This window comes from Tinamus guttatus, unplaced genomic scaffold, assembly GCF_059628265.1.
Source record: "Tinamus guttatus ecotype Peru unplaced genomic scaffold, ASM5962826v1 Tinamus_guttatus_pri_ptg001041l, whole genome shotgun sequence".
In the NCBI taxonomy this organism is placed as follows: Eukaryota; Metazoa; Chordata; class Aves; order Tinamiformes; family Tinamidae; genus Tinamus; species Tinamus guttatus.
In genome coordinates, this window is record NW_028289575.1 from 59,514 (window position 1) to 71,318 (window position 11,805).

The window sequence follows — 11,805 nt, forward strand, 5'->3', positions numbered from 1 at the left end:
CACAGAGTAGAGGCTGGCCCATAAACAGGAAAACTTGTGAAACTATTCTCACAGAATGTCCTCAGTGCAGATTAAGGTTGCAAGCAGATCATCCTGCTAAAGCTCCACCTCTACATATCAATGAGGGGAAACCTTTGTGGTCTACATGGCAAATTGATTATATCGGACCATTCAAATCCTCTGCAGGATATCAATACATTCTCACAGGAGTGGAAGTGGTCTCCCCGTTGCTTCTGGCAACTAAGTGTAGGAAAGTCAATGGGCGGAGTACTGTGTGAGTGGAATGCTCAAGTTTCTGTATTCATCAATAAGGGGGTTTCCCCACAGTTTGGCTGAAGAGCAGGGCAAAGGGAGGGGAGACTTGAGTGGAGCCATGAGTGAGTGGGACAAAAAGAGCCATCTGAAAGGAGATGGGGGCGTTTAAAAAAGGAGGGATATAGGGGAATTCCCCCACATTCTTCAGCAAGGGGGACAAAGGAGTTGGTGAGCTCAGGTGAGAACAGATGGCGGGAGGCAGGAGTTCGGTGTAGGCGGGCCGGGAAGACTGTAACTTCTGAGTACCTTGGCCAATGGGGAAAAGGAGAGGGCATCCCTTGGTCGGGAAATTAGGATAAAAGGGGGGCTGCGTCCCCCAGCAATTTGAGAGACCCCACAGGGATATGCCCGGTGGACTCTCCCTTTATTCGAATAAAGTTTTAGGACCCCTCTGTCTCCTTTTTGGACATTCAGTTCTTGACAGTGAGATTTTCCGCACAGGTGCAAGGACTATTGTCTTGATTCTCACACCTACCTACTCCTGATATCATCCAAAGTGATAATGGCTCACATTTCTCATGTAAAGAAGTACAAGATTGGGCAAAGCAAGAAGGAATTCAGTGGGCATTTCACACCCCCTACTATCCCCAATCAAATGGGATGATAGAAAGTGCTAATGGCTTATTGAAAAGGAGCCTCAACCCACACAAGGCCCAATGGGATATCTGACTTCCCAAAGTGCTCCAACAATTAAATAATCGTTATGGGCCTGCTGGAAGCCCTGTAAGCAGAGCATTCTTTGTGAAAACTGAGCTTAGTGCTCAACCTAGAGGTAAAAGAGAATGTCCAACAACATTACAGCCAGGACAGCCTGTGATGGTCAATTTACCATCCATTGGTACTGTGCCCATGACTCTTAACTAAACCTCATGGCCCACTTGCCTGGGAAGCTACTGATAACAGTGGTGCAAAACATAGAATTAGTGCACGATGGATTTTTCCTTCTTTTGAAAATGGGGTAACCTGTTCGGCCTCACCCCACCGAAACAAGTTTCTATTTTCTCTTGCAGCAGCACGCAGAATGGCAGATGGAAATGCTGTATTCATGTTACTATTCCAAACGCTGGCAATTCTACTCCTCTCGGCCTGTGCTCAAGGAACCCCAGAGTGGCCATGGTCACCAGCTCGTGTTAAGTATACTGGAAGTATGGGAATTAATTCTCATAAAAACTTAAATCTTTCCACTGTTGTCATGCACGGAAACAAAGTATACTTGCAAAATGAATGGAGCTGGGACAGTAGTAACCGACTCCTCCAACTCCTGGGAAGGAGAGGAGAAGAGATAAAGATAGCATGTCAAATGATCAATGGCTCTGCCCATGAAAAGGCAACTCAAATCTCAGTGACTGAAATTGAATCAAAAAGAAAAGGAGGAAAAAACTGTGCCACTGAAAGATTGGACTTTTGGTACAGTTTTACCTTAGCCCAACCTGTTTTTGTAGTTTGTCTCTGGGCTCGCAATAGTGTGGGACTAACGTTTAAATTTAAAATAGACATTACTCAGCCTAACACAACAACATCCACCCCAACTGTAACGCATTTCTCCAGCATAAGTAGCTCTACAGCTATAAGGAATAAAGGAACTCTATCCCCACAAATTTCTGAAATTGGACCATATGTAATCAAAAATACTGGTCAACAACAAATGTTATTTAATCCATCATGGTCCCTTAAACGAGTAGAACTATTAATGCAAATTAATATATCTGCAGTCAGACCAACATGTTCACCATTCCTAAGAACATCCTATGCAGGATGGTCAGCATGGCTGCATAGGCGAACCCTCAGCCCTTCAGTACGGACAAGGAGAGATGTAACTGGTATCATAGGGACAGGATTGGGCGTCTTAAATAGCATAGATGCTGAGGTACTTGTAAATAAACTAATCACAACAAGTGATTTGCACAAATTAGAACATCCATTGCGGTCTTCTCTGCTGCCACTGGGAACTAACCGATGGCTCTCATCTGATATATTGCCTCAATGGGAGAGAATTAATGAAAGAGACCACCAGCTAATTGTAAATGCACTTGGTGTAGCCCCAAAAAATAATATTTCCCTAGCTCTTAGTTGCATCCAAGCTCAACTCTGGATGCAATCTATAGTAGCCACAATTATAAGAGAAGGTGAAGAGGGCACCTTACCGACTGAAATTAGAAAGGTAATTTGGGATAATACAAATGAATTTGAAAGGGAATTTCAGTCTTGGTGGTATTTAGTCAACTTTACTTATGATGCCATCAGCAATAAAGCTACAGCTTTTGTCCTAACAATACGCAATGCTTCAGTATTCATCCTATATCCTTGTACAGGAACAACAAGGCTTTATTTGTGAAAGTAATACTATGAAAGCCCAAGACATTTGTCTTGATACACAGCAAAAGATTTGTCATTTTGAAATACACCCTGATGAAACTCCTGAAACTGTACTTATATATGTAGGAAATGGATGTATTTGTATGAGAACTCTTTGTGATTTTGTACTTGTAGATAACACTAATGTGAATACAAGCAATCGCTCAAATATTTGTGTTTGTAACTTTACTGAAATTATGAGATGCGACTTTAATTACTCAGCTCCTGTAACTTCTCATCGATTGTTACAATCTAATTATATGTTGAATCAAGATTTATTGCCTGCCCCCATTGGAATGAACCTTAGGTTGGTGAGAAAACTGCTACAACATGACAACTTGCATCAACTGCTGAAACGCATCCAGGACAACGGACTCTAATCACTGTTCATCATGATGCAGAAGAAATACACCGTGTTCTGGAAAGAGTGAAAAGGGATGGAGAACACCGTTGGTGGGAAACCCTTCTCGGATGGTCGCCAACAGCAACGGGAATTTTTAATCTCATGCTTCATCCAATTGTGATTTTACTAGCTTTAGTGTTATTAGGTCTATTACTTATAATCATACTGTATATAAAGGTCTGCTACATGACTAAACAAATAATCAAAATTCAACCAGTCAAAATGTATAAATTAGTACATAATAGCAATACTTTATGCTAACTGTGATCACTTGCCATGGACCCGTAAATGCAAAAATTATTAATACACTATTTATGGCACAGAGGCAAGAGGTGACCGTACCACCACTCTGTGATGATAAGATGAATTGACTATAGTCACGGGGTGGAGTTTGACAGATATGCTCCTTCCCCAGCTCATCCCGACTTCTCACAGATAGCCCTGTTCAGGTGTTAACTACCACATTATCTGATCCTGGTAGTTGCCTCCCTGATTTCTTCCCCCACCCAGACATTAACCATCAATAACAGTCCTGATGGCCCTATCCTGATGGGGAGATGAGGCTAACTGTGAGTACACCAGCCAACAGTCATTTCTGAATTGAAAGAATGACTACCAGTCAATCATCATCTTATCCCATAAATACAGGGACAGCCCAAGAGCCCATTGAGCTCTCCTTGCATGGCAGTGGGCTGCATGCCAGGATCTCCCCTTGAGCAGGGATGCCTCTCAAGGATACTCCTCGAGGTTAAGAGATCCTTCCCACTACAGATTCGTGGTAAGTGACTATAGCACGCCTTTCTCTTTCTGAATTTGTAAACCTTACTTTGTAACTGTGCACAAATCCCTTAGACATAAACCGTTGACCAGGTCTGGGACTAGGACTGGATCCAGCTGCACCCAGGTTCCTCTCAGAAGGAGTTTGGAAAGCAAGGGGGTCCAATCTGAACCTCGTGACCCAAAGGGAGGGTGTCCTTGATAATTCTGTGTGTGTCTTGAACCTCCATGCAGTAACTAATTAAAGTGACCTTGCCATAGAATCTCGTGAAACCATTGTCATTACCAATAAAACCTATTCCTATTTCTTTCCCATGAGTGAAGTGCATTGTGTCACTCACCCCCAACACCACTCGTTCTGTGACAATAAGGAACACAATGTTGCTTAGAAATGATGCTTTTCTTTGAAAAGATAGGTAATATTTCAAGATGAAAACAATTAGTATTGGACTCATGTATCAGATTTTTTCCAATGCTTTCAAAAGGATTGGAAAACCAAGAGACATAGTACAATGAACTTCTAAAAACAAAAACATGAAAGGAAAATTAGCAAGGATTTTGAGAGATGAATATCTATATTTGGGTTTTCTAAGTCTCCACTTAAGCAGATGTATATAACAACTGCTTTTCCAAAGAGCTGAGATCCCAGCATCTTCTATTTGAGCTGACATTTTTGAAAATGCGATCACATACTTAGGTGCTTTCACCTGGGCTTCAGCTCATAATGTTATGTTCCCATGTCCATTAGTCCTTGGGAAAGGAACATAAATTCTTTGCAAATAGTAAAATATTATGAAGAAAAGAAGTACAAGGAGAAAGGACAAATAAGGTATACAAAAAGAATAAAGTCAATAAATCTGAAATGTCTTCCTTTATCTCAGGACCTTAAGTCATGAAGGTGAGGAATGGTGTTATTTTTTGAATGCCTGTTTGCTCCAGAATACCTAGGTAGCGTAATACTGAAGTGTTAGAAGAAACTTAAATGTTCATCACTTCACTGTGGACAAATTGACAAAACTTGTCATCCAGGCTTCTCTACTCTGTTGACTTGCTCCTCAGATATAACTGAGTCTTTTGAAAAGCCAATTGGCAGTAAATATCTGGGAATTGTTTCTCTTAACAAATGTTCTTCAACTTGGAGGCTGAGTGTGCTGCTCAAAGCCAACAAAAGTAATCCCTCCTTGGCTGTTTCCTGAGTTTACGTGCACAGAATCACAGAATCACAGAATGCTTACGGTTGGAAAGGACCTCTAGAGGTCATCTAGTCCAAGCCTCCTTCTCCAGCAGGGACACCTAGAGCACGTGGCACAGGGTGGCGTCCAGGCGGGTTTGGAAGATCTCCAGAGAAGGAGACTCCACAACCTCTCTGGGCAGCCTGTTCCAGGACTCTGTCACCCTCACAGGAAAGAAGCCCTTCCTCGTATGGAGGTGGAACTTCCTGTGTTTCAACTTACACCCATTACCCCTTGTCCTGTCACCAGCCACCACAGAAAAGAACCTGGCCCCATCCTCCCTACAATCACCCCCCGGGTACTTGAACATATCGATCAAATCTCCTCTCAGCCTTCTTTTCTCCAGACTAAACAGGCCCAGCTCACTTAGTCTTTCCTCATAGGACAAATGCTCCAGTCCCTTAATCATCTTTGTGGCTCTATGTTGCACCCTCTCTAGAAGCTCAATGTCCTTCTTGTCCTGGGGAGCCCAGGACTGCATACAGTACTCCAGATGCAGTCGCACCAGAGTTGAGTAGAGGGGGAGGATCCCCTCCCTTGACCTGCTGGCAACGCTCCTCCTGATGCAGGCCAGGATCCCATTGGCCTTCCTGGCCACGGGGGCACATTGCTGACTCATGGTTAACCTGTTGTCAACCAGGACTCCCAAATCCCTCTCCATGGAGCTGCTTTCCAGCAGGTCAACCCCTAATCTGTACTGGTGCCTGGGGTTATTCCTCCCCAGGTGCAGGACCCTGCACTTGTCCTTGTTGAACCTCATGAGGTTCCTCTCTGCCCAACTCTCTATCCTGTCTAGGCCTCTCTCAATGGCAGCACAGCCCTCGGGAGCGTCGGCCACTCCTCCCAGTTTGGTGTCATCTGCAAACTTGCTGAGGGTGCACTCTGTGCCCTCATCCAAGTCATTGATGAACAAGTTGAAGAGCACCGGGCCCAGTACTGATCCCTGTGGGACACCACTGGCTACAGGCCTCCAATCAGACTCAGCTCCATTTATCACCACCCTCTGGGTTCTGCCATCCAGCCAGTCCTCAATCCACTTCACTGTCCACTCATCCAGTCCACACTTCCTAAGCTTTCCTATGAGGATGTTATGGGAGACTGTGTTGAAAGCCTTGCTGAAATCAAGGTAGACAACATCCACAGCTCTCCCATCGTCCATCCAGCCGGTCACCTCATCGTAGAAGGCTATCAGGTTCATCAGACACGACTTCCCCTTGGTGAATCCATGCTGACTACTCCTGATCACCTTCTTTTCCTTCACATACCTAGAGATGGTCTCTAGGATGAGCTGCTCCATCACCTTTCCAGGGATGGAGGTGAGACTGACCGGCCTGTAGTTTCCTGGCTCCTCCCTCTTGCCTTTTTTGAAGACTGGAGTGACCTTGGCTTTCTTCCAGTGGTCGAGGAGGACTGGGTTAGGGATTATTTAGGCAAACTGGACACCCATAAATCTATGGGCCCGGATGGGATGCACCCAAGAGTACTGAGGGAACTGGCAGGGGTCATTGCTAAGCCGCTCTTCATCATCTTTGAGAGGTCATGGAGAGCGGGGGAGGTACCAGAGGACTGGAAGAAAGCCAAGGTCACTGGAGTGTGAGAGAGTCTGGAGAAGAGTCACTGGAGTCTGGAGAAGAGAAGACTGAGAGGAGATTTGATCGATATGTTCAAGTACCCGGGGGGTGATTGTAGGGAGGATGGGGCCAGGCTCTTCTCCATGGTGGACGGTGACAGGATGAGGGGTAACAGGTGTAAGTGGAAACACAGGAAGTTCCACCTCCATATGAGGAAGAACTTCTTTCCTGTGAGGGTGACAGAGCCCTGGAACAGGCTGCCCAGAGAGGTTGTGGAGTCTCCTTCTCTGGAGATCTTCAAAACCCGCTTGGATGTAGTCCTGTGCCACGTGCTTTAGGTGTCCCTGCGTATGCAGGGGAGTTGGACTAGATGATCTCTAGAGGTCCCTTCCAACCCTAAGCATTCTATGATTCTATGATTCTATGATTAGGTGCCTAGGAAACTCCATATGGTATAAAACAGTACAGATTCTTTTTTTTTTTTTTTTTTAGTAATATTGGCTACTGTAAATAACTCACACCTGCAGCCTAGTCTCTACAGTAAAGATAACAACTCATTAAATTTGGAAGAGTTTATTAACCCAAATCCAGCATATTAGAATTGTCACCTAAAACTTCCGTATTCCTTTACAAATTTCCTGCTCCTGAGGCATTTAAATCACTTAGAAAAGTGTAATGATTGTCTGTGCAAGGGACAGACATTTGAAGGTGCTGATATGACATCATGAAATGAGTTACCGAAGGACAAAGAAACATGTAGCTACCTTTTGTTATAAACTAATTTCTTCAACATTTATTTTCTGCCTCTACCATAAGCATGAACACTTCTTTTGCATCTGCCACTGGAGAGATGTGAGAATTAACATGTGGCATATGTCAGTCATGTTGCATAATGTGTTATTGGAAGATGTTCAAATACTATGCTGATAAGATATCATATGGAATACAGTAGGAAAGAACACAGGCAGGGGTAAAACCTAGGAAAGAACCATTGTGCTGCAAGTTTTCTATATTTTTTATTTCTTTCCTCATAGCAACTTTTTCCCTAGCTTTATGATCTGAGATTCTCTACTAACCTTATAAACAAATGATCATGTTAGTATCTTTTCCCTCTCTTCTTTCTAACCTTATCTACACAGGAGACTTGAAATGTCTTGCTTTTTTTGTCTAGGCTCATGTGGAAATCTGTTCCCTTAATGTGGTGTTTAATGGAGCTATTTTACTGCTTCCTCTAATATGTTTATGATTTGTTCTGATATGTAGATAGATTAATAGAACTGAGGGCCCAAGTTGACCTCCAGGTCACCTATCTAATCTGACTTCTTGCATATAGTGAGCCATGAAGGTTATGTCTACATCTTACAATGCAGCATGACGAAGAGATGCCTGAGTTAACTCCAGAATCATAAATATTATTGTCACATCATTATGGCATTCCTCCTGGGATGATTAGCTCTGTTGGAGCACTACATAACATAGCCATACCACTGCTATACAAGTTAATATTTCTGCATGAGACCCTAGGAACACTCCAACTCAACATATTTCAGCATAAGGCTGCTTAACTTTTGTTGGCATTCCCTCAATTTCACTTAGTTGCTGATGCTTGAGGCAGGCTAAAGATAATGCTTGGTTAATATGATTTTTTAAAATTCTCCATTGCACACTATTCATAATTGTGTGTGTTTTGTAATATAATGTTAGACATAACTGCTAAATTAAGATAGGAAATATTATCTTAAGCATTTGGATGCATATGAAGAGGAGGTGATAAGCAGAACATAAAATTATCATCTCCATTGTTTTTAAAACTTTACAAGGTACTACACAGAGGCTTCCAGGAGGACTAGAGCCATGTGATGTTGTACATTGTAAAAAAGCTGTAGCAGACTCTGTACTCCTCCTTTTCATTTGCCTCTTGAAAATAAAACGTAGAGTGCTTCCACTGGCAGAAATTAGCCTGAGATGTCTCCAAACTTCCCATGGAGCCAGGAGATCCCTAATTTAACCATTAGAACTCATTCTCCCAAATAATGAAACAAATGGACTTCTGCTTAACAGTTTCAATAATCTCAGTTTGGAGGATGCACGCCATTATAATTGGTGACATTTTCTATAAACATTTATTTTGTTGATAGAAAATTTCACATTCTGCAGGACATGCAACATATGCAGTGAAAGTAAAGGGACAGCCCTTTTCAAACAAACAGATGAAAGTCAAGGCAGTAGATATTTAGTGCCTCAGTCTGCCTGCCATCTGAAGATAGAGAATGTCTGTTTCTCATCAGCTAGCAATAGGAAGCAAGGCAGGATGTAAGAGCTGCTGCTGCATGGAGGAAAAGGGCACACCAAACATCATTCATGTCAAGTCCATTGTTCGATCCCTGCTCCTTTATACTTTACATTTTACATACCCGTATCATTTAGGTTGTGTCCACATGGACATGACATCCAGCTCTTGAACTCAGAGTCAGTTTTCAAGGGCTTTTAATTTAGATTCCAAACATGTATCTAATTACCCTGTAAATTTGTTCACACAACTAACAACAGTTCTTAGCAACAATAATAATGCCATTAAGAATTTCAGTTCTTATGTGCGCAATGTGTGCAAACATATTTCGTAAAGCCTAGTCAGTCAACACCGTCTCCATTGTGAAACTAGAAAAACAAATCTCCCATAAATAAAATATTCCATAACTTTCAGAAACAGTTATTTATGAAGACTTTCTGACTAAATTTTCATGAAATGAAGCCCAGTTCTTGCATCATGCATTAGATTATTTTTAAACTGTAGTCTCAGAGATCACAGGTAAAGGAGAATACAGTATGCCTCAGGCTGGAAACTTATAGGTCCAGCAAACCCTCAGTTTCCATGCAGTTTCCATACAAGAGATACTGTGGATATGGAGAGAAATAAATAGATTATAAGTAAATAAATAATAACCTTTCAATTTTTTATGTTCTTCTTGAACTAGGAAAATAAGGAGAAAATAGTCATGAAGAGATGTAAAGCTGGAGAAAAGCAGACCCAAGAATGTCATATTTTTTCTCTGCTGAGAGTAAAGTTGGGAGTTTGGGTCCTTTTAAAGGCGCATGAGAAAGATAAGGCAAAAAAGGCTGGTGGTGTAAGTCTGTTTATATAAACTTGGTTACCAAGACTGCCTTTCATGTTACTAATATGTGATCTAGACATGCTCGCTCAAAACAGGAATTTTTATATCTCTGCCATGTAACAGGCAGTATGAGGACTCTGAACTCACTATCCCTGTAGAGCTACAGCTAAAAATTGAAACTTAGATCTTCTGTGTGTGAAGACATTTGCTGGTTAATGCAAAGTGTATAACATAGTGGTCAGAGCATAGGAGTGACACAGGACTGGAGACACAGACATAGGCAGTACTAGATACTCTAAGCACCTATTTCACTGAAGGAGAAATATGCCCATTGAATAAATGATCAGCTACCATTAGACAAAAAAAAAAAATTCAAAATCCAAGATCTCCAAGGTCCATTTCGTCCATCCAGTTTTTACTAAACAAAACTGCACTTCTGTGCATCTTTCACCCGTGAGTTATATTTCACGGTACTCAACCACCAAACCTTAGAGCTCACACTACCTCACAAATGTAAATGTTACCTGTGTTCCCAGCAGTGTACTGGGATAGATTCTATAATTCCATAGATTCTGTATATATGAATGACCTCAGAGCCCCAAAGCTTGCTTATCTCCATTTTCCATTAATAACTGTGAGTCCATCTAGCATTAAGTCTTCATATCTTGTTTCCTTGACACTTATGGCCATTGCACACTCAACAAAACTACCACTGCATAGTTCATTGTGCTGAATATGTTGTATCTCCATCTCAAACTGCATGGAGAGCTTATAAGGAAGGCAGGAAGTATTAGGAAAAAGACTGTCCTCAGATCCAGGCTTCTGAAAACTGATCTCTGCAACACAACCAGGGGACAGCCACATACCATTCAGTTTGTTTAAGAAATCTTTCAGTATTACAACCACTTGTATAGCTGAATCAAAGCTATATTTACTTGTTCAAGAAGCTACTCAGGTTTAGTTTATGGGCTTAGCCAAATATTGTTCATAGGAAACAATCTTGGCTTAAAAATCCTGTCTGTGACCAGAAGGGTGCATTGTCCACACAGAATTAATTACAGTGAAACCTGAGACTGAAGACACATATCATGGGTGGAGTCTAGGTAAGTATTTCAGTGTTGAAATAATAACATAAGAAAGGCATCTTTTGATTGCCTATTGTAACAGTGCATATCCTCATGCGGAAAGCATTTTTACATCCTATTCATCAAATGGAAAAGCCTCCATTGATGCAGTGCAATTGCAAACAGAAAGATTTTAAGAACCTCACACAAGAAATCTGACCGTAAAAGTTTATGGTACTGCTAAAACTCCTGTTGATATCATGTTGGCAACCAGCTGGCTTCCTCAGCATCTGGTGCTACTACACTTGACCAGGTCAGTGGTGACTGGATGCCAATATGCTAAGAATGGAAAGGCTACTTCTAGCTTGCTCCAGGGATACAAGGCAAGAAGCCTTAGGCAAAAGAACTTAGAATGAACACTCCAAAATTATATTAAAAAAAAAAAAACACCAAAAATGATGACTGCAGGCAGTGCCCTCCTGAAAGGGTGCTGAAAGTGAAAAGTTGGATCCAAGTCAGTGGAAATTTCTGCACTGAAAAGATAAGAAAAATGTGAGTGTGAAGGCCTTGAATATTGGAATTCCAGACTTTAGTGGGGTGAATGAAGGAAAGAAACAGTTCATCTTCAAATGAGAAATAGAGAGAAATAAAGGAAATAATAGAAAAATGTCATGCTGAAATATGGTAATTTTACAGGTCAGAAGGGAGAAGTCTCACAATATCATGTCTGAAGAACAATGCCCATGTGAATTCCAGCAAGATTCATCGCTGAAGTAGCTAATACATTGTCTGAAGCATACATGAAATTCATATTCTGTCACTAGACCAACTAAAAGATTTTGTAGAATTCAAAGGGACAATATATAGGATTACTTCATGGACAAATTGAACTGTGATCCAATGTAATTTTTAACCCAGCTATTATTATTATGTACAAAGTTGCTGTCAATTTTCCTTCAAAAATGATTTCTCAAA

The 11,805-nt window shown here is 41.6% G+C and overlaps 1 pseudogene; it reads left to right on the forward strand.

Moving 5' to 3' along the window:
• Positions 1-1,910: 1,910 nt before the first annotated feature.
• LOC148590891 (uncharacterized) lies at positions 1,911-3,004 on the forward strand (annotated as a pseudogene).
• The last annotated feature ends 8,801 nt before the right edge of the window (positions 3,005-11,805 follow it).